Below are 23991 nucleotides of genomic sequence, written 5' to 3'. Positions count from 1 at the left end.
CTTAACTTGAAATTCTGTTTCTCCCGAGACATCCATCAATTTTTACTGCAGCATTCCAGTGCACATTTGTGTGGGCTGGCGCCTTCCCTTTGTGTCATGTGGAGCATTTTAACAACTTGCTCTGCTGGAAGACATGAAAGTGTAGTCATGCCTTCAGCATGGAATCCTGAATCTTCACTTACCGTAAATACACTTTGCTGATTTATCAAGTTCTCCCACGGGGCAGATGATGCCAACTCAGAACTGACTCACTCTCCTGCCGTCAGGCGGTCACTATTCAAAAATTATAAGCTGCATCTCCAATTTAGAAACATCACCATGTGAACAGATGGGACCCTGAGGATAAAGTAAGTACCTAATGGCTGGTGTGTGCACGCCTGGAACCCCAGCACACAGGAGGCAGAGGCAGAAAGGCCAGGCCCTAAAGGCTGTGCTGAGATACATAATGAGGACTTGTCTCAAAGAAGAAAAATGAAAGGTGTCAGGGAGATGGAGCAGCAGGGAAAGGCAGGAGCTCTGCAAGCCTGAGGCTGCAAGTTTCGAGCCCTGGAACCCAGGAGAAAAGTCCGATGCAGTCGAGATGGTCCGCCTCCACAGGGTGGAAGGTGAGAATGGATACCCAAAAGTTGTCCTTTGACCTTTACAAGTGCTCCGTGGCATGCACACACCCACACCCACACCCACACACCCACACACCCACACACCCACACACCCACAGAATGAAGTAAACTTTGAATATGTGTCAAGATTATAGTGCCCAGAGTAGGTAGGCAGCCCCAACCTCTATCTCAGTCCCTTACAGAACAGGCTTTAGTGGACTTCCTTGTACTGGGTCTGTTGTATGTAGTTAAGTAGAAAGCGTCTCAAGAAAATAATGAAAGATGGAAAGCATGAAGTTGAAGCAGGGCATGGTGGTGCACGCCTATAATCTCAGCATTCAGGAAGCTGAGGCAGGAGGATTGAGAGTTTAAGGTCATCTGAGGCCAAATAGTAAGACCCCCCCCTTTTTTTTTAATGTATTCATTCTTTTATATAATACATCTTGACCTCAGTTTCCCCTCCCTCCACTCCTCCCAGTCCTCCCCAACCTCCCTTCTCTCCCAGATCCTCAGTTTCCCTTCAGAAAAGAGCAGGCCTCCTAGGGATATCAACGGAACACAACACAAGAAGATACAATAAGACTAGGCACAGGTCCTCATATCCGGGCTGGGCGAGGCAACCCAGGAGGAGGAAAAGGGTTCCAAGAGCAGGCAAAAGAGTCCGAGACACCCCTGCTCCCACTGCTAGGTGTCCCACAAAAACACCAAGCTAACATGTATGCAGTGGACCTGGTACAGACTGTGATTGCCGCTTCAGTCTCTGTGAGCTCCTATGAGCTCTGCCTGCTTGATTCTGTGGGACATGTTCTCCTGCTGTTCTCAACCCCTCTGGTTCCTATAATTCTTCCTCCCCATCTTCTGAGCGGTCCCCCAAGTTCCAATGGGAAGGATTCGATGGAGATCTCCAATTTGGGCTCTTTCTCCCCACCTAATGTTGGATTTTGAGTCTCTGCATCTGCTCCCATGAGCTGCTGGAGGAAGTGTCTCTGATAGCAATTAGGCTAGGCACCCATCATGGTTGTCTTTCTGGATTAACCCCTCCAACCAATGTTTTTTTTCCCTAGTTTTACCCATTTGTCTGCAAATTTTATGTCGTCATTTTTTTAACACCCGAGTAATACTTTGTGTAAATGTACATTATATATGTATATATATATACATGTATGCATATGCATGTATATATACATTTGTGTATATGGATATTTTGCCTGCCTGTATGACTGTGCACCATGTATGTGCCATGCTCACAGAGAAAGGTGTTGGGTCCTCTAGGACTGGAGTTACAGATGGTTGTGAGCTACCATGTGGGCTGGGAATTGAACTCAGGTCCTTTGGAGGAGCAGTCAGGGCTCTTAACCACTGAGCCATCTCTCTAGCCCTATACCACGTTCTTGATATGTAGGTTGTTTCCATTTCTGGCTATTATAAATCAAGCTGCTGTGAACATAGTTGAGCAAGTGTCTTTGTGGTTGGGTATACGCCCAAGAGTGGTATAGCTGGGACAAGACTCCTCCTTGGAAAAACAAAAAACAAAAAACCACCACCCACACCCACACTTATATAAGAGGGTGAAGACAATACCCAAAGAAGGGCAGAGGATCAGGAGCCCCGCAGATGGATGTTGCAGAAACAGGTTCTAAATGGGATGTGTAAAGAGAAGTCACAACTTGGGGTAGCTGTGTAAAAGCGTCTCTCAATGTCACCGGCTCCAGGGGCAGAGATGGCAGGGCCTTACTGCTACACTGACTATATCACCACATAGTGCCGGTTAGGCATCTACAGGCTGCTCCTAACCCAGGGAGGAGTATGCCAGCAGAACCACGGCAGGCAGGTCAAGTCCTGGGAATTGCAGACAAGGGGCACCTCTGCCGAGTGACCGGTTCAGGGATGCCCGATGACCTTGCAGAATTTTTTTTTTTTTTAAACAGCGGCACGGCACTCGAAGCCATGTCTACCCAGCCTGCCTTTCTTCTCGCTCTCCTTCGGACGGGTGGATCTGTGCCCTGTCTGTTGCTTCTCCTGGCTCCCGGCCCCTTTTCCCTCACAGGTGTTTTCCCTAATAAATCTCAGACACATCTAATCTTGTCTTGGTATCTGTTTCTCGGAGGACCCAGATGGACACACCATTCTTGTGATGGTGCCAAGTCGGCATCCCCACGGCATTCCAAAGCTCCTGTCTCATTTGCTTGATTATTCCTTCCCAATTATCTCCCTAATTACCACCGCCTTTTAGAAGTTGGTGCTACTGGATATTCTCTAGGGAAAAGACACTCTCACTAGGAGGAAATGTCCATGGGAAATTCCCACCGAGGAAAAAAAGCAGGCCTAGAGAATAATTAGCAAAACACTCTAATTTTTCCTTATTTTAATTACTTTTAATAAGCTTTAAAGTGGGGAGGGGCAGAGAGATGACCCAGCAGTTAAGAGCACGTCTCGCTCTTGCGGAGGCCCTGGGTTTCATCCCCAGCACCACATGGCGGCCCACAACTATCCATAACTCTAGTTCCAGGGGCTTTGATGCCTTCTTCCGACTTCTGAGGGTACCAGTCAAGTACCTGGTGCAGATATACACATGCAGGCAATATATGCATACTCACCAAATAAATCTTTAAAAATGTAAAACTTAAAAAGTCAAAGATATGCTTTAATGAGACAAAAGTTTTATTTTTTAGCTCAGGGTGGATTGAAACTCTTCCTGCAGCACAGGATGACCTACCTTGAACTTGCAATGATTCTTCCGCTTCTGCCTCCGGAGCTGGGATGAGAAGGATGTGCTACCACATTAGGGTTGTGTGGTCTTATTTCCTCCCTTCCTTTTCTTCTGCTTCTAGATACATATACTGAACAACTGGTATGCACTGTGCACGCTGCTATGATTTGCACATAAGACATGAAGAACAGTCCCATCTCTCAGAGAGCTTGGCGTCCAGGGGCTTGTAAGCATATCAGTAAATAATTAAAATCTTACATGATAATGCATGACCTCACACAGAGATGTTTATATGAGAAAATTGTTCTTTCTTGTGACAGTTATGAGCTGTGTGTGTGTGTGCGTGTGTGTGTGTGTGTGTGTGTGTTTTCTATAATCACACATTAGCATTTCTGCAGGAAGTGGCATCCTCCAGTTCATTTGGAGAAGATATACTGGATGAATTCATTTTGGTTGCTAAAGCCAGTCTGTCAGGAAAAATTAAATGGTTGGAGATGGAAAGACAGCTTAGTGGTTAAGAGTTGCCTACTCTTGCAGAGGACCCAGCACTGGCTCCCAGCATCCAACACGGCAGCTCACAGCTGTCTGTAACTCCAGTTCTAGGGAATTCAATGCCTCTCCTGACCTCCAAGGGCTTCTGCACACATGCAGTGCACATACTCAGGCACACATACAATTTTTTTTTAAGAAAAAGAAAATGGTCTTTGGAGACAGTGCATTTAACAGATTGTTTCTGAATTTGTCAGTCTGTACCAGGCTTTGTCTAGGTATAGGGATCCCCCTGCCTCAGTATCACCAGTGCTGAGATTATAAGCCTTGGCCACTATGCTCAGTTTTTAAAAACATGTTCTGAGGGTGCTGGAGAGAAGGCTCAGCGATTAAGAGCATTGGCTACTCTTCCAGAGGTCCTGAGTTCAATTCCCAGCAACCACATGGTGGCTCACAACCATCTGTAATGAGATCTGGTGTCTTCTTCTGGCCTGCAGGCATAATACTGGATATATAACAAATCTTAAAAAACAAAGCATAGGGGTTGGGGATTTAGCTCAGTGGTAGAGCACTTGCCTAGCAAGCGCAAGGCCCTGGGTTCAATCCTCAGCTTCAAAAAACAAAACATGTTCTGGGGCTCAAAGTAAGGTCCTTGTGGTAGCTCTTTACTGAACCATTTGTCCAGGATCTTGCAATTTTAAAGGTACGCAGTCCAAACTGCATGGTGCTGAGTCTGGCAAGGTCCTGTGGCAGGTGGCATCAGTGGCAGGGCCACGTATCAGAAGGACAGATCACATGACAAGACAGGAAACCAGAGAGCCACTGAGGAGGGGGTCAGGCCTGGCTCTTTATATTGAGAACCTCTTAGGATCCTTAGTCCCATCAGAGGGCAGGACTGAGGGTTCAATGACCTCCCATTAGGTTGTACTTCCCAAAGGTTCTAGTCCTCCGATTATCGCCACACTGGGGCTCATTTCTAAGATGAACCTTTGTGGGGTGAGGTGGGGGACAAGCCACATGCAAGCCACGGTGGGATAAAGAGGCCAAAGCGGTCTTTTGTAAGTCGCTGTAAGGGGCGGATGAGACTACATCGAAGGTTTTGATGAACAGAGTGGCTTGATGGGATTGGGTATTTTTTTTTTAAAGGTGTGTCTGGCAGGCTATGATGTCACAGATCTATAATACCAGTATTCAGAAAGCTGAGGCAGGAGGGATTCTGAGTTCAAGGCCAGCCTGGGCTACATAGCAAATTCAAGATTAGCTTGAGCTATGGAGTATGACCCAATGTAAAACAAACAAAGAGGGCTGGGCAGTTCAGTTGGTGGAGTTCTTACCTAGAGTACAAAAGGCCTTACCTAGAGTGGACACACACAGACAGACATACAGACACACACAGACAGACAGACACACAGTGGATCTGACCATGTGATGTGTCCCATCTTTTTCTCATGGAAGCAAGGTCTTCCCATGATCTCACCAAGGGGTGTATTTTTGAGGGGTGTTTGTCAGGAGCTAGGAGAGCAAGAATGGGGGAAAAAAGAAGTTCCTTAGGTGCCCTGGCCCAGCCTGGCACTGCATGTCCTTTGCCTCCAGGAACCACGTGAGTCAGATGGAGGAGGAGAAAAGGGCTTTGTTTCTGACTCTGGCTGGCAGCTTTTTGTTTTAAAGGTAAAAGCAAAATGTGGGGAAGGTCGGGGAAGGAGGGATAATAAAGGGCTGTTCTTTTTTTTTTTTTTTTTTGGAGCTGAGTATCGAACCCAGGGCCTTGCGCTTGCCTAGGCAAGCGCTCTACCACTAAGCTAAATCCCCAACCCTGCCTGTTCCCTTTTAAAAAGAGAAATTAGAACTCAAGAGAGCAAAACATCATGTGACTTCACATCTGGAACAGCTGGCTGCCACTGTAGTCCCCACCTGGCCAATCAATGCCCGGAGAGCAAAGGACAGACTATGAATTTAGGGGTCTGATGGAGTTAGGCTCAAACATTGGCTAAACTTTGCCACCCGATCCTGGCCAGGTCCTTAGCATCTCTGAACCTCATCTCCCATTTGCAAGACTAGAATGACACTGTGAACCTGCAAGGTTAGCCCGGACACATGTGCCACAGGTATGCAAAGCAGATGGCAGCTGCTGTGGTATGCAAAGCAGATGGCAGCTGCTGTGGTTGGAGAGCGTGTTGGTCATCTGTTAGGCTTTCGGGGGCAACCCTGGCTTTGATATTTTTTTCTTTTTTTTAAAGACAGGGCCTCATGTAGCCCAGGCTGCCTTCAAACTATGTGGCCAAGGATGTCCTTCTGATCTTCCTGTCTCTACCTCCAGAGTATTGGGATTTCAGGTGAGCACAAACATGGCCAATTAATCCAGTGCAGGGGTGGGGGTGGGGGTGGGGGTGGGATGAAGCTAAGGCCTGGTCCATTCTAGGGCTAGCACAATGGAGCTACATCCTCAGACCCAGGAACCATGCTTTGAAATTCCCATTGTCTCTTTCAGGATCCCCACCCAGTCTCTACCTTTCTGTTCACCCACACTTCCTAGAAAAAGATATGCCAAGCTCTGGGAGGAATTTTGAAAATGTGCCTCTGCTTTCAAGTGAGTTCGGATTGTTTTTATTTTGTGCCTTCTTAAATTCCCATGGTTTCTCATTTTCATCCTGTTACTGGCAGTTATGCTTTTGGGGGAATTTGGGAGCATTAGGAAGAGGACGTCAGCATTCCACACACCTCCTACCCCACGGCTCAGACCTTAGACTCAGACCTGAGATGAGAATGTTAATTCATTTCCCCAGATGGCATCACCAGGTTCTAGGAGCCACAGCCTCTGGTGCCTTTAGTGCTTTAGACACAGGGAAGCTAAGACTGGGGAAATGCCTTCCAGCATCTTGACTGCTCAGTGCCATGCTCTCTACCCAGTCCCTAGAGCACCTACATGCTCCCTACCCAGTCCCTAGGTCACTGCTGCCTGGGGAGCCTGCCTTTGAGAGCTGGTATTTTGTTGGTACAAAGTCAAGTCCCAATGGCAGGCTGACTTGGGCTGCAATGGAAAGTAGATTCCAAAGTTGCCCCTGGAATGTGAACTTTTCCTGGAAACTTTCCACGTTGCCTCTCAGAGACCAGCAGGCATCAATGTCTTCACACCAGGAGTCAATTAAAGAAACCCAAATTATTGCCATTCCAGTAAACAGTGATCTCTGCTCCTCTCCAAATAAACTTGGGATGGCCTCAGAGCCAAGTCTAATTACAGTCAGATAGCATAAATCTGATTAGAAGCCTTTTGTCTGCTTTAATTAATTTTCTCCTGCAATCAAAGCTATTTTCAATAAATGTTAAATATGTATTTAAATAACTCGGGGGCCTCGCGTGGTTCCTCAAACCTGCTGGGGCTCTCTTTCATCCGTCCTTACTCCCTTCTGACAAATGATGCTCCTAGAACACTCTATTTTCAGGAAGAGACTAACAGAACAGCACCTCTCTGAAACGTAGCCTGTGATATAAATACTTGTATCCTAGGGACATGGATCAGGTTAGAGTGGGGGTCATTTAAGGTGGTTCTGCACAGTTACACACTGGAGCCACAAAATGGAAAAGGAGAGGAAGGAAAGAGTAAGAAATTTAGCAGTTGGAGCCTAACTATGCTTTTCCAAGTTGTCTGAGATAGGACTTCCCAAATATAATCATTCTTTATTATTATTATTAGATAATAAAGTGCTGAGTAGTTGGTTGTTTTTTTACTCTTTACTCTTTGGGGACCCACCACCCAGCTCCTAAATGCTTCCCCCCCCAAAAAAAAAAATCACACGGAGGCCTATTATGATTTATGAATGCCCAGCCTTAGCTTGGCTTATTTCTAGCCAGCTTTCCTTAACTTAAATTATTCCATCTACCTTTTGCCTCTGGGCCTTTATCTTTATCCTATATACCTTTCCTTACTTCTTACTCTGTGGCTTGCTGTAGCTGGGTGGCCGGCCCCCGGAGTCCTCCTTCTCTCACAATACTAGATCCTCTTTCTTCTCCCTCCCTCCTCCTTCCCTCTGCCTGCCAGCCCCGCCCATCCTTTCTCCTGCCTTGCTATTGGCCACTTAGCTCCTTATTAGACCAATCAGGTGTTTTAGACAGGCACAGTAGCACAGCTTCACAGAGTTACACAAATGCAACATTAAAAGAATGCAGCACAACTTTGCATCATTAAAACAAATGTTCCACAGCATAAACAAATGTAGCACATCTTCAAATAATATTCTACCACAGTGCTGGGCTGGAGAGAAGTGGTAAAGTGCTTGCCACACAAGTCGGATGAACTTGATCCCTGGAACCCCAAAAAATGTGAACGGAGAGAATCAACGCCACAAAGTTGACCTCTGACCTCCATGGGTATTCCATGGCATGCACAAGCCTCTCCTTGTAATAACAACATTTTAATAAAAAAGAAAAAGTGTTTATTAAAGAGTCACTGAGAGGGGCTGGAGAGATGGCTCAGAGGTTAAGAGCACTGGCTGCCCTTCTGGAGGTCCCGAGTTCAATTCCCAGCAACCACATGGTGGCTCACAACCATCTGTAATGAGAGCTGGTGCCCTCTTCTGGCCTGCAGGCATACACGGAGGCAGAATACTGTACATATAATAAATCTAAAACACACACACACACACACACACACGGAAAGGAACATTGAGCACTCTACAACTCTTGTGTGAACACAACCCCTACTGTCATGCACCAGGTGAGGAAAATGACAGGACACCAGACACCAGGATAGATGGAGCTTGGGAGGCTGGAAACGCGGTCATGAGTTAGAATAAAAACTCATCCTTATGTTTACTCCTTAAAGCCACCCTTGGAGGAGACCATGGGCCTGCAAGGTCAGCAGGGCTGATTGGGAACAGCTGGACACAGATGAGGTAAGCTGTAAGAAGCTAGATAACCACACACCTGGAAGCCCTGGAGGACCCCCTGAATCCCAGGTGACACTCTAGGGTAAGAGCTTGGAAGACTATGTTTGTAGGCCCCATGGAGGCATCTTCAGTATCAGGGAACCTGACATGAAGAAGTACTATCCACAACCCAGGCACAGTGCCTTGTATCTGTAACCCAGCGGTTCTCAACCTTCCTAATGTGGTGACCCTTTTTAACAGTTCCTCATGATTTGGTGGCTCCCCGCCCCCGGCCCCCCAGTCAGAAAATTATTTTGCTGCTAATTCATAACTAACTTTGCTACTGTTATGAATAGTAATGTAAATATCTGACGTGCAGGATATGTGACCCCTGTGAAAGGGTTGTCCCACCCCCACAGGGGTCTTAACCCACAGCAAGAGAAACACTGCTGTAATCCCAGCACTTTGAAGGTGGAGGCAGGAGGAGGAACAGGACTTGAAGGCCATCCTTTGCTCCTCACTACCATCCAAGGACTGTTCAAGCCATCTTCACAGAACAAAGACCCCATGGGTGTAGGGAGAGCTGGGCCAGACCAGAACCCACGGAGCCAGTGTCAGCAAAACTTACAGGGCACACGGGCCAACAGAGGTGCCTTTCCCGTCATTCTGGAGGCTGCTCTTCCCCACCCCCATCCAGTGGGTCAGACTGGGAGAGGGTGTCTACTGGAGCAAGCAGAGTGAATACACAGATGGACTAGTGGACAGGAGGACAACTCCATGGAACCCTGAAGGGTTCTTAGTGTTGTTTTTGTTCTTTTGGGGGGCCCACCACCCAGTTCCCAAATAAATCACACACAGAGGCTTATTCTTAGTTATAAATGCCCGGCCCTAGCTTGGCTTGTTGCTAGCCAGCTTTCCTTAATTTAAATTATCCCATCTATCTTTTGCCTCGGGGCTTTTATCTTTCACTTTTCCTGTATACCTTTTCATTTCTTCTTACTCCATGTCTGGCTGTGTAGCTGGGTGGCTGACCCCTGGAGTCCTCCTCCATCTCTGGATACTAGATCTTTCTCCCAGTTTCCTCCTTCTATATATCCTCTCTGCCTGCCAGCTCCACCTATCCTTTCTCCTGCCTTGCCATTGGCCGGTTCTTTATTAGCCCATCAGGTGTTTCACACAGGCACAGTACCACAGCTTCACAGAGTTAAACAAATGCAACATGAACAAAAGTAACACACCTTAAAATAATATTCTACAGGGGCTAGAGGAGACTAGGTTTTACTTTGCTTCCCTTCCCCGTTCGTCTTGACCTTGAAATGGTGATTCCATTGGTTTCCAGAAATTCTGAGTCATGACAAGGTGGGAGTAGAGAAGAAGGATAACCTGGGCTCATGGGCTAGCAGGAAAGGCCTTGCTCTCTCATTTCTTTGGTCCCTTGTGATCTTGTGGGATGGTCCACTCATAGCCAGGACTTCCTGCAGCCAGCTGGTTGGAGCTGTGCCTTTAGGGGCCCAGAACGAACCTGGAGACAATTTCCTAGGCACTCCAGAGAAGAGGAACAAAAGGGAAGAGTAGCGTTTTAAAAATGGTATGATTTTTATCTACCAGTAAGAACACAAAATGACAGGCTCTGAGATCCAAGCTGGTGTCCAGACTTGGACCTGGGAACTTCTCTTCCTGCCTCACTCCTCTGCCTCAGCTTCAGGGCCTCATGTGACTCTTCCCCATAGAGGTTTCAGGGTGATAGATAAGGTTACCAAGAAGAGAACAACATGACAGTCCAGGGAATACCAGAGATACTCCACACTCCCAAGTAGGAAAGTGAGACTCAAGCATTGGCTGAACTTGTGGTGGCTGGCTTGTTTCTGCAAAGCAAGAAAATAGTTATGGTGTTTAAGCTGGCACACAGCTTTCAAATTCTCTTTCCTGGCTCTGGAGATGGTGGCCGGAACTGCCTGGTGGATTGTAAACAAGGAATACAGTGGTGGGTGGGGGGAAGAGAACCTGCCAGAAGTCCTCCAAGTTCAGAGATAACGAAAGGAGTCATGGATGATATTTACATCAGTGCCAAATGGCCAGGATGGCACCAAACAGGGTTGATCTGATCCCATCCACTTACAAAGGTGGAGAGCTTCTGGGGCACTCTCTGTTAAATGCCGAAAAAGATATGGGGCCAGAACAGCAGTGATTGAAGATCTTTTTTCTTCCTTCCTTCCTTCCTTCCTTCCTTCCTTCCTTCCTTCCTTCCTTCCTTCCTTCCTTCCTTCCTTCCTTTCTTTTTTCCGTTTTGGTTTTTTGAGACAGGGTTTCTCTGTGTAGCTTTGCGCCTTTTTCCTGGAACTCACTTGGTAGTCCAGGCTGGCCTCGAACTCACAGAGATCCGCCTGGCTCTGCCTCCCGAGTGCTGGGACTAAAGGCGTGTACCACCACCACCCGGCTAATGATCGCAGATCTTGTTCTTACCTCTCATGAGGATGGCGAAGGGCCATCATGCCCATCATGCCCATCATGCCCATCACTGACTTCCCTCTTGCTCCTCACTACACACCAAGGCAATTTTTTCTTCTAAGATGCATCTCTGTGCAAACAGAGCATGAGAGTTGCGGCCCCAATGATTGCAGAGACGATCTGACACTCACCAAATGCAAGGTACTCATCTTACACAGTCCTGGTCCACTCTAGGTGATTAATGCGTGTTATGTGGAAGAGAGGGAGGGAGGGAGGGGAGGAGGAAGAGGGAAGGAAACAAGAGGAGGAAGAATGCCTTACCTTACACATTAGGATTCAGCCATCTCTTTGAAAGTTCATTAAGTTGGCCAGAAAGTATGATCAACTCAATTTGGTAAAACATAGGTTGACCAAATACAGAGCGCTGGCTAATGTGCTCTTTTTGTGCAGGAGTGGGGATACTTGTCAGCAAATTCTTTTTCCTTTGTAATAGAGTTCCTTAAGTGTTTGAGTTAAGATTCTATGTCCCCTTCCTATTGACAACAATTGCTGCTGTCACTTTGGGTTCCTCAAAGCTCATTATGTCCCCGTTAATTCTAACAATGCAAAAAAAAGACACACCGAGTCATTTATTTATTTATTTGTTTGTTTGTTTGTTTTTGAGAATGGGTCTTACTTTGTAACCCTGTCTGGCCTGGAACTCACTGAACCCAAATTCATAGAGATCCACCTGGCTCTGCCTTCCAAGGGCTGGGATTAAAGTGTGTGCCACCATACCCAGCCCTACCTGGAGATTTTTAAAAAACAAAAACAAATTCCTATAGAATTCAAATTATACTCAAGTAATTGATCCCCCTGCTCCTTTTCTGAGAGGTGGTTAAAAGTGTACTTTAAAACATTTTGGTTGGGGTGCAATGCGCCAGTGGTAAAAATGAATTTTTATTTATTTATTTTTTTTGGTTTTCAAGATAAGGTTTCTCTGTGTTGTTTTGATGCCTATCCTGGATCTCCCTCTGTAGACCAGGCTGGCCTTGAACTCACAGAGATCCACCTGGCTATGCCTCCCAAGTGTTGGGATTTAAAAGAATATGCCACCACTGCCTGGCAAAAATGATTTTTTATATTTTGTTACTTTTAGAAATTCTGAAACCATGGTGGCACATGCCTTTAATCCCAGGCAGGGGCAGGTGGATCTCAGTGAGTTTGAGGTCAACCTGGTCTACAAGGCGAGTTCCAGGACAACCAGGACTGTTACCCAGAGAAACTTGATCTTGAAAGACCATACACACACACACACACACACACACACACACAGACACACATTCTGAAACCAATGACCCTGAAATTGGTGGATTTATGTTTTCTTCTTTTTTCAAAGTATTATAGAACAGCCAAAATGGGGAACGTCTATGTGATCATTCTTCAGAGGCAATAAAGACAAATCCAGAACATCAAACATGAGTTGGGATTTATTGTCCTGTTAATATGTTTGAATAATTCATATTGAAGTTATACATCATAAAGCAAGACCTGCCCCTAGGGTGCCTGGTTCAATATGTGTCCACAATGAAATTGAGGACTGTTAGTGAAGGTTGTTGCTCATCAAAAGTGGCCAAATGATCTGACTGTGTGGCTGAGGGGTGGGGAGGGGTTGGGGGAGGGGTGGAAGTGGGGATGACAGAAACCCTTATCAAGTCCCCAACATTAGCCAGCAGGAGACCTCCACACTCTCCCTTAGAGAAAGAGCCCAGTGGGCTAAACAGAAGGACCCACCTCTACAGCTGGGCCTGCTGTTGGCCTGGCTGATAATGTCTAATATCAACTCATGTTTACATAGGAGCTTGTGCCTAGGGGCAAAGTCCTTTGCTGACACTATCTCACTGACCTGTCCTCTGGCCCTCAGAGCCACCACATTTGGTGCCTGCAAGTGAGTAGAAGAGAAAGTGACGAAGGAATTAAATTGTGAAGCTAGGTTTAGAATTCAGACCTCTTCGTGTCTAGGCTGAGCTGTCGCTTGAGATGGACATCACTTGAGATGGACATCGGAGCAGGGTCTGTTCCAGATCGAAGAGGCCCTGGTGACTTGGAGTGGTATCATTTCTTTGAAAAAAAAAAAAGATTGAAGTTTATTCTTTTCTTTCATTATTTTCCTTTTTTCTTTTTCTTTTCTTTTTTTTTAATGTGGAGCTGATGATCGAACCCAGGGCCTTGTGCTTGCTAGGCAAGCGCTCTATCACTGAGCTAAATCCCCAACCCATATTTTTATTTTTAATTACGTGTATGTATGTGTGTATACCACACGTGTGTGTGTGTGTGTGTGTGTGTGTGTGTGTGTGTGTGTGTGTGTATACCACACGTGTGTGTGTGTGTGTGTGTGTGTGTGTGTGTGTGTGTATGTGGCTGCAGAGGCCAGAAGAGGAGTGGGTCCCCTGGAGCTGGGGTTATAAGCAGTTATGAGTCAACATGGGTGCTGGGAGCTGAGCTCTGGTTCTCTGGAAGAGCAGGAAGTGCCTTGAACCCCTGGGCTGTCTCTCCAGCCCCTTGGAGTGGCCCCATTTCTAACAGAGAAACAATGCTGTTGCTTTTTGGGTGTGTCCAAAAGAAGAATAAAAGACCCTTAGCCATCCACCTGCATCTTCCAATGGGAGGTAGGAAGAGGGTGTTGTCTACAATTTTGTGTGCACACACACCACTTCACTGGTACTTTCTCCCTGATGATGGAATTCATAGTTGCTGTTAGAGTTCCCTTCCTTTCTTTCCTTCCTTCCTTCCTTCCTTCCTTCCTTCCTTCCTTCCTTCCTTCCTCCCCCCCCCCCCTCTCTCTCATCTCTCTGTGTAGCCCTGACTGTCTTGGAACTCACTCTGTAGACCAGGCTGATCTCAAATTCAAAGATCCTCCTGCCTCTGCCTCCCAAGTGCTGGGATTAAGGGTATGTGCCACCACCGCCACACTGCCAAGTTTTCAGAAGCAGCTCTAACTCCTGGCGAGGAACTCTGAGGTTTTGGTCTTTGTGTATTTTCTCTTCAGCTCTGGCGAGGGTCTGTAGCCAGGCAGTTTGTAGGTCATTCACAGTTCCCACAATATCTGAACTAGGAGGTCATGGAGTGGGCGAGAAATTGATTTTGGTTGATAGTTTATAAATCCTATTTATAAGAGTTAATATTGATTCAGCTTGAAATAATTTCCCTCAGGTGATCATTATATTCCTTTATTTTTAAAGAAGTGTGTGTGTGAGTTCATGGCTTCCCTGGGGCATTTGCTGCTGTAGCAAATGCTCACAAAGGTTCAAGGATGGGCATTGTGCCCTAGTGACAAGAGGTTACACCAAGGCATCAACAAGACCAAGTTCTCTTGGGAAGCCGACTCCATCCACCCTCTCTCTGCTGTGGGCAGTGCCCTGGCCTACCTCTGTCACTGCATGGCATCTCCTCTGATTTTCTTCTCTACTTCTTAGAAGGATGACACATTGGGTGGGGGGTTCCTCCACCTCAGGATGACCTTGTCTTCACTAATTGAATCTGTTGTGATTCCTTTCTCCAAAAAAAAAAAAAAAGGTTACATCCTGTGGCTCTAGGAAGCACACAGATTTGGGGACCTTATTCAGCGCCACACACTGAGCATCTGTTGCATACCAGATCCTGTGCTGATCACCGGACGTTAAGTGGGACAGTCTCTGCTTCTGGGGCTCCAAAGGTGCTTACCACCATGTCTGACGTTTTAAACCCAGGCCCTTCTTTTGGGGCCTCATTAGTTGTTCTAGGGTGTTGTGGGATGATCTTTTCTGTACACTGTGAAGATGTCTTTACCAAGGTGCCTTCTGATCGGTTTAGTAAGGAGCTGAATGGCCAATAGCTAGGCAGGGGAGGATAGGCGGGATTTCCGGGAGAGAGAGAGAAGGAGAGAAATCTAGGCTTCGATGCCAGGGAGGCAAGTCGGGCATGTAGAATAGAGGAGAGGTTAAAAACAAAAACAAAAACACATGACGGGAACATAGATTAATAAAAGCTGGCTAATTTAAGTTATAAGAGCTAGCTGGGGACAAGCCTAAGCTAAGGGCCAAGCTTTCATAATTAATAAGAAGTCTCTGTGTCGTTATTTGGGGGCTGGCGATCCAAAGATTGTCCGACAAGAAAGCTTGCTACCCTAGGGTAATGCAGAAGAACGGAGGCCCAGGCCCCCACTCTGATGTTCCTGCACACCCACATTCCTGCCCATCTCTGGAATCGGCAAGGGAAGTGCGGTACATCCAGTTACCCCTCTAAAAGTCATAACAGCTACACAATCCTTCCACAGGAGCACTGTGTGTGGCAGATCAACCTGACCTTAGCCCCTGCTGCCTGGAGGGAATTGTGAGGCTGGAGAGCCTAGGCAAAGCCATGAAGGGTTTTATGCTTAGGATTTTAAACATGGAAGAGACACGTGTTCCCTTTGGCATACAGTGGCAGTAATTTGGATAAGGTACCAAAATGAGGCAGGGAGGCTAACTTGTTAGGGGCCATTATAGTGACCTAAGCAAGAATTGGTAGAGGGTTGCAGGGAGGGGAACCAGAGTTCAGAGGGATGAGCTAGTTGAGAGAGAGTATATTCGAGGATAAATAGCCGTTTCTGGCAGGGTGGAATGTGTCCCTCTAGCTGCTGGGTCCCACCTATGCTGGTAGACACCAGGAACCTGCAGGCCCGCAAGGAAGTAGCCGGCAAGCCAGTGTCTGAGAAGGCCCAGAGAAGCATGGGGGTTTGGATTCTCCCTTGTTGCCTCTCTCTCCTGCAGGGTTTGTGGAGGGAGCTGTAGTTGGCCTCTCTGAGGGCCTGGCTTGCCTTACCTAACTTTCCCCAGTAGGAAATGGGGATAGAAAAGCAATGAAACATCAGCTTCTTCCCTAGGTTGCCCCTGGGAGGGAAGGGGGCATCTCAGGCTACGAGGTGAGAAAGGGAGTTGGGCTGTGGGGGTATTCTTGTATCTCTTGGTCATATTTAGCACTTAGAAACTCAAAAACTGAGGTGAAGGTATTTCCCTATGCTCAAACAACACACAGTGACTTCTTTCACACTTGGATGGGCAGACAGACAGACACACGTTTTCTACTCCCCACTCCCAGTCAACTTTCTCATTCTTTAGAATTCCGTCACTCTTTCTCAACTCTCTCACCTTCGAGGGAGACTCTGGAGCCTGAACAATGGGGCAATGTTGTAGCCGTCACAACTTGGAACCACGGTGCCTAGCCTTCCACTTACCCAGTTTCCCAGGGACCCTTTTCTGTTAGAGCACAAGGAGAGACGAACTAAATCCAAAACTACTTCAGTTCCACCAGCAGATTAGCCCCAACAGTGGCCATAATCCCCACGTGACACCCTATCACATGGGATGAGGTCTGTAGATGCAGGTCTAATTCCCTGCTAAGAAGTAACATGTGATATGGAATGATTGCGCTGGACGAAGGCTCCCCACTTCTAATGATACTTCAAAGAAAAGAGCCATTCTTTGGAGACCAATCATTGGGTAGTCATGGCTATATTAAAAAAATAATAATAATAAGGCAGGGAGAGGGCTGGTGCAGTGCTGGAATCAAGTGATCCTGGCAAGTGAACCTCATGGTGTCTCAGCCTTGTCTCTTTACAGTGGGAACGAGTGTATGAGGCTGAGACGGGTACAGGGATAACAGCCATGAGAAGTCAATGAATTGACAGTGTGTTGTCAACAGAATGATCGGGAAAGGGAGCCATGGGTCAGGAGAGGTGCGTTCAGAACGTTCTCCTACCCTTCTGCGCTCTGGCACGCTTGTTTACGGGCTTTCTCTTTTCCTTATTTGTTTTTATTTCTGAGGTACTTGTCTCTTCACTCACACTAGGCAAGTGCTCTACTTCTGAGCCCCATTTCCACCACTCTATCTACACTCCTTTTGGAGACAGGGTCTCATGAAGTTACCCAGAATGGCCCAAACCGGTTCCGTAGCCCAGGCTGGCCTTGAATTTGTGCTCTGTCTCCAGCCTCCTGTGCAGCTGGAATTACAGGCCTGTGCCACCAGGCCCAACCATCCCCCAATTCCCTGCCTTTCCCCCCTTTTACCCCCTCCTCTTCTTCAGTAATTTCCTTCCCTTCCCTCCCTCCCTCCCTCCCTCCCTCCCTCCCTCCCTCCCTCCCTCCCTCCCTCCCTTCCTTCTTCTTCCTTTTTCTGAAACATGCATCACTACACAACCTTGAACTCACAGAGACCCAGTTGCCTCTGCCTTCTGAGTGCTGGCATTAAAAATGTTTTCTTTTCTTTGGTTCAGAAAATTTATAAAACCTATCTCTAGATTAAAGAAGGAGATGAGGAAAATGAGGCTGATTTCATTCTGATTTTTTTGGGAGCCTGATCCTATGCAAACGGATATATATTTGGGTAGATTTTGTTTTTCCATTTTAAAAATCAAACAGCCAGATTCAAAAGACTCAGTACTGCCCCTTTCTCCCTAGGCAGTAACTGTCTAGAGGTAGAGCTGCTTGAGATTTTCTACTGTGAGTTATTCAAACCTGATGTTCTGACTAGCAGAAATCATGCTTTTTAATTTAAAAATAATAACAGGCCATCTAGGTAGTGTTCTGATTGGCTATCAGATATTGCATTTTGATTTTTTTTTTCCCCCTCAAGAGTCACTCCAGCTGCGAGCTGCGTAGACAGAATCCATTCATCCTGAGGGACAAATAAAGAGCAGTTTTAATACCTAATAGGGCGGTTTGCAGATGAAGGGACGAGATTATCTGGAGTCCACATTTTTACAACTTGTAGACCGAAACCTACTTGGTGAATGGAGGAATTGTGCCTTCCTCAGAGATGAAGGACCCGAATCAAATTTCCTCACTGTTTTGGCTCTTCCAGCAAAATAGGCTCCCTCTTCAAGTGAAAGAAGAACCCGCTTCTGGTGAGGGGACTCTCTTCCGTAGATCTGGAATGCAGAACTTGAGGGTTTAGTTTTTAGCCTTCTTCTTCTTCTTCTTTTTTTTTTTTAGCTACTTATCCGGACAGTGAAATGAAACTTCCTTGTGGGCTGAGAGGAGGGTTTGGTCGGAAAGGTTTGTTCTTATTTTCTGGGGCTCTTAACTTTAGCCCTTTAGCATTTGGAGAGTGCTGGTCAATGCATACTACACTGGAAGCTGGGCCATGGATAACCACCTAGTACAGCGTTCACTCACTGCCCAGGAAAGGACGCTACTTACTGGCTTGCCTGTTTGGAAGTCTGAACAGCGGGTAAGGATGAAAACAGCAACAAGCTCTCCTCACAGGGAATTATTTTCTGTGAACAGCTACGTAGCTTCAGTCACACACCACCAACAGAAATGTTTATTCTATCCAGTGAGGATCTGGACGGTCCAAGCAATCTAGGCTCACTTAGACATGAATGAACTAAAGACTGGATGGGAAAGGTCAGAGAGATGACCCAGTAGATCAAGGTCATGCTGCCAAGCCGGACTCCTAAGTTTGGTCCCCAACACCCATATGCTAGAAAGAGCGAACCAATCCCAGAACATTGATTGTCCTCTGACCTCCACCCATGGACTGTGGTACATATGTGTATGTACACACACAAAATAAATAAGTAAAATATAATAATAATAATAATAATAATAATAATAATAATAATAATAATAAAAGAATAGGTGTGAGCCGACCCCAGTCTTTAACCAGCAGGTTTAACTTGTGTTTGGGAAAACCTTCTGGATTATTTGCTAGTCTCTGCTATGTCCTCTATGACTGGAATGTTCCTTCTGTTAGAAACCTAGTAATCTTGCTGGGAAGCCCTGCAAGCCTGCCAAGGCACCAATGCTTGAGAGGGAGCGTAGACTAAGGATGTAACTGTTTTTCTCCTGACAGTCAACTCCAGTAAAGAGGCCATGTTGGGCAAGGCCTGTAGCTCAGTTGGAAGAGTGCCTGCCTAGCATGCATGAAGTCCTGGGTTCAACCTCACCAGCATATAAACTGGGCATGTGGTGGTGCATTCTTGTAATCTCAGCACTCAGGAGGTAGAGGCAGGACAAGCGGGAATTCAAGATCCTCAGCTACATGGCAAACTGGAAGCCAGCCTGGGATGCTGGAGACCCTGCCCCTGCCCCCAAGAAAAAGAAAAAGAAAAGAAAAAAGGGAAAAGGGCAATGCTTAGTTTTTTCTGAGCAAATGCTTTGGATTTATTGCTGAAACTCATGTGCACTTGTATTTTTATTTTATTATTTTAGGCAGGGTCTCCCTTTGTAGTCTAGGCTGGCTTAGAGTTCACTATGTAGACCAGGCTGGCCTTGAACTCACTGGGATTAAAGGCATGCACCACATGCCCTGTGAGAGAGAGAGTGTGTGTGTGTGTGTGTGTGTGTGTGTGTGTGTGTGTGTTTATATAATATATACATATATTATATACATATAAACAACAAGAAGAATGTGGCCTCCAGAACCCATACTTTGTGGAAGAATTTAACTATATACTCACAGGTTGTTTCCCCCCCCCCTCCAATGTTTTCCTGTTTATAAAAGAGCCCTTCACCTGAGATACATCTGAAACAGTCCCCTTTCTTGGTCCTTAAGGCCTAGCAGAGTTCCCTGTGCTTCAGTTGTCCTTTCTGTAGTTGGGATAATGCAGGGAATTTGGGGTGGGAAGTGTGCATGGCTCTCTCTTCAGTGCATGCTTATTTTTAATGCTCAGAACGCTTCTGAAAGTTTACATGGAGAGCCTATTAAATGAGAATAATAACAATTTCTATCTCCCAGCGTAGGGACAAAAGGAGTCATGTAAGTGAGTGGCACAAAATCGACACATTTAAGGTCTTCACGTCACCCTAACCTCAAGAAGTGAAAGCAGGATCATCAGGTACTTCCTAGGCAGACCCTGTCTGGGAAAAAAAAAATTCTGCAGATAAAACAAATCAATCATAAAAATCAGTTACAGTCACTAGATGATATCTGTCCATATTATAACCGTGCTATGATAACACTGAAGTTTTATGTGTGACAGACAGTAACAGTGGAGGCATTTCTGTGATTCCTGGCTTTGGCCTCCAGGAAGGGGATTTCCATGGTGCTGGGTTCATTTCCCCCATGTTCCCACTCATTGCCTCATCAGTGGGGAGACAGCCTGACCTTCCCCACGAGGTCCTGTCCTTTCGTTTGGAGTCCACACTCTCCTTCAGGGCTGGAGTGGGTAGGCAAGGAGCCATAGCGACAGGAGAGGACTGCTAGGAAATATATGTCTCTATATACATGTATATACATATATATGTTTAACTATAATATAATTACATCATTTCCCCCTTTCTCTTTCTTCCTTCCAACCACTCCCATGTGCCCTCTTTGCTCCATCTTGAATTCATGGCCTTTAAAAATGTGTGTGTGTGTGTTTATATATATATAATGGGTATAAGGATAAATATTTAGAATGCAGTTAAAAATTATGCTGGTTTAGTAAAGCAGCAGTCAGTAGGGTCTCTTCTAAGATCCTCTCTAGCCTCTCTAGCCCTGGGTAGTTGGCTAGGTTTTCAGTACCAGGCATGATTTCCCTCCTGGTTGGTGGTGGTCCAATTATAGAGCGGTTGTTTACTGCCAAGATATTAGTGCCATTATTATGCCCTTAAGGTCACTGTGCCATGGTGGTCACTGTTGTGGTTCAGAGCTGAATAGGACTTTGGTTGTTTCCTTCCATTGGTGGCTTGCATCCACTTTCTAGTACTATGGTAGCTTGTCCTCATGGAGAAGGCTTTCAGATCAGATCTAGCTCAGATCTTCTGGGTCCTGTGTCCAAAGCCCAGGATGTCTTTCTCAATAGGGACCTTCCTTCAACCTCTGGAAGCAACCAAGTACAACAGCAATAGCCTATACTGTTTGGGGAAGCTCTTAGACTCCCCTGACCAAGAACTTGAAAAGGGGCTTCTCATGCCTGGCATTGGGGTTTTCGTCAGGTGGTCTGTGGCTTTTGGTGTGATATTCTAGGCTTGAGGGACTATTTGGAGTGCCATCCCTAAGTTATTTATGTATTTATTTATTTTTAAGATAGGGTCTCAGGGCCGTAGAGATGGCTCAGGAGTTAAGAGCACTGGCTGCTTTTCCAGAGGACCCGAGTTCAATTCTCAGCAACCACATGGGGGCTCAAAACCATCCATAATGAGATCTGGTGCCCTCTTCTGGCCTGCCGGCATACATGCAGACAGAATACTGTGTACATAATAAATAAACCTTTAAAACTAAAAAAAGATAGGGTCTCATGGATCCTATGGAGCAGAGGATGACTTTGAACTTCTGATCTTCAGGCCTCATGCAATTTTTTTTGGTGCTGGGGTCTGAGCCTGGGACTTCACACATGCTAGTGTGCATCTTTCTAGTGACGCATGACAACTTAATTCTCACTTCCAGGTCCTTGGATCTGGGTGTAGACATTCATGTTGGGGAAGACGGATGAGCCTGTCTGGGTGTGGTGGTTCATGCCTGTAATCCTAGCATTCAGGAGGCAGAGGCAGGCATGTGTCCAGGCCAGACAGAGCTCCTAGCCAGACTCTGTCTCCAAACACGGAAAAGAAAGAAAAAGGCATTTAAATAGTATTTATGAGCCTTCTGCCTCTTTCTAAGAAAAAAACCAAACACTCTTTGGGAACTAGCCCTGAAAATCCCCTCCCCAATTCTGCCCTGCCAGGATGTAAGTTATTTTCTTCCCTTTGGAACCGATCTGGATCAAATTAAGAGGGATAATAGAGAATGGAAGACATTAAGAACTCAGTAAATATTTGCGGCATGATGATTAGGGGCACAACCAGAGCCAATGTGGCCACTCTCTGGCTCACCTTGCAGGGTTAGGTTTTCCCACACGCCAACTGGGGGGTAATTATACCTACCTCCTAGTGTTGTTATAATGGGTAAGTGAGATCATTGTATATTTATCATAAAGATGTTGGTATTCACCGAGTACTTATTAGGTACCAAATGCCATGGTTAGGGTTTTGGGTAAGTTGTCTTGCACCCTCTGCCATATTGTACCCAGGGCTTTGTGTACAGTTGGTGCTCAGGAGATGTCAACAACTGTAAAGATAATGATCATTATTACCAAGGACACACAAGGAGTTAGTCAGCGCTGCCCTTGACAACATGGTGATACCATCACAACATGCTCCCTTTCACATAGCCGCTGCAAACCCAAGGCTCCTCCTCAGCCGGCCTTTTTGCTCTCTCTGCTTTGGTCATGCCACATATTTAAGTCCCTTGCTGTAGGGGGGAAGAGAACCAGATTCAGTTTTAGGGCTATCTGGGTGGATCCTTCTCTGTAGCTTGGCATGGGATTGCTTGGGACGCTGAATAAACTGCTTTTAGCCTCATGACTGTGGCTTCCCCATCCTTGGAAAGCATTCAAGGTACCCCCACTGATTTGTTAGTTTAAGTCCACAGGGACAGAAAGATGCTTTGAAAATACACAATGTAGTGTTTCCCGTTCACTCCCTGGGATCCCTGCCTGAGTGAGCAGGGTGCTGCTGTTTGCAGGGGGAGCAGGCTGCTGCTGCTGTTTGCAGGCAGTATCCTGCTCTGCCTGAAGCTGGGGAAAACTCCTCTGTGCTGAACACAGGGGCCTGCCTGGCACCCAGCACCCTGGCGACCATCCTTTGGAACTTTAGAGAATCACAGCTTTAGCTGGTTTCTCTCTACATCTGCTGCGAAAAGCAAATCAGGGACCAGCTGCAACCTCCCTTTCCTTCCAGCGACTCTTTAGACCTGGCAACAAGAACTAAATGCTCTATGTGTGCGCCCCCAAAGAAAACCAAGAACTAAATGTTATATGCATGTTCCTCCGTTCCCCCCATCCCCCACTCCCGCATTAAAAAAAGTATGGTGGGTGGTAGGTTTTGCGGCACACGCCTTCTTGGTTGCCACTGTTCTCTATGCCCCACCCCACAATACCCGCCCCGCAACACTTTTCCTTTTGATTCCACCGTACTCTAGAACCCTCTCGGCCAAGAAGTTTGGCTCTCCAGTTGCCCCCGAGTGGGTAGTGCTGGATCACTTGGACAGCTTGTCTATTTATTCATGGATATATGGATCTCATCTCAACTCACCTCTCCTCTCTTCGTCCTCTCGCAAATGCCCTTTCTTACCCCGGAAACGCTTATCTCTGGAGACTTCTTGAATGCTGAGTTGAATCTGATGTCAGAGCCGAGGAGGGAGGAGCTTCGCAGGCTGGAGGCATTCACAGCAGCTCACCAGCAAAAGCGGCGGGACCGAGTTCCCCAAAGCATCCTTGCAGTTAAGTGGACCCTTGGCTTAAGCACACTCGAAACCCTCACAAGATCTCCAAGTTTATCTTGTTAGTTAGGCAGCTTTTGAAAGGGGCTTTAGGAGCCTAGAGAAACATTTAATTCCTGCCCGTGTGCAATGAACTGGTCAGAATGTCTGTCCCTATCATTTCAAGCATTTGAGTATAGATTTGGTACTAAAATACCCAGCGGCAAGACATTCCAAGAAACTGGCTTCACCTGGCTATGGTACAGTCTCGTGCTTGGAGAGAAACCAAGAGTACCATGGAATAAAGCCTTTGTTTTGAGAGTCTCGCTATATAGGCCTGTCTCAAATGTATGGTTTGCCTCAGCCTCTCCAGTGCTGGGATTACAGGTGTGTGGCACCCATCCCTGCCCCACCCACCCCCAGTTAGACAGAATGGGAAGATGAACAAGCCTGTTTCAGGGTTCCACAGCCCCCGCAATGCGGCTTCTGCAGGTGCACAGTGCACACTCACTTGCTTGATTGAAGGGCAGGACACACTGACCTACAGGAACCACGCAGGCATTTTAAGAAAGTTGTGAGTGCTCTGAAAACAGATGTGCTGCTTCAGCACACCATACAATGATTGTGTTGGCTGCCACTGGAAGGCTTTCACCTCAGAGAC

General features: G+C 46.5%; 1 long non-coding RNA gene across 1 annotated transcript; it reads right to left on the bottom strand.

Moving 5' to 3' along the window:
- Nucleotides 1-17350: 17350 nt before the first annotated feature.
- LOC118572942 lies at nt 17351-23219 on the bottom strand. The gene is made up of 3 exons (XR_004943568.1): nt 23165-23219; nt 17889-18033; nt 17351-17780 (listed from the first exon to the last, which is right to left on the bottom strand). It is a non-coding gene; the product is annotated as an uncharacterized LOC118572942 (long non-coding RNA).
- Nucleotides 23220-23991: the final 772 nt, after the last annotated feature.

This window comes from Onychomys torridus, chromosome 23, assembly GCF_903995425.1.
Source record: "Onychomys torridus chromosome 23, mOncTor1.1, whole genome shotgun sequence".
Lineage (NCBI taxonomy): Eukaryota > Metazoa > Chordata > Mammalia > Rodentia > Cricetidae > Onychomys > Onychomys torridus.
The sequence above is the reverse complement of the archived record's forward strand: the minus strand, read 5'-3'. Positions and strand labels throughout refer to the sequence as shown.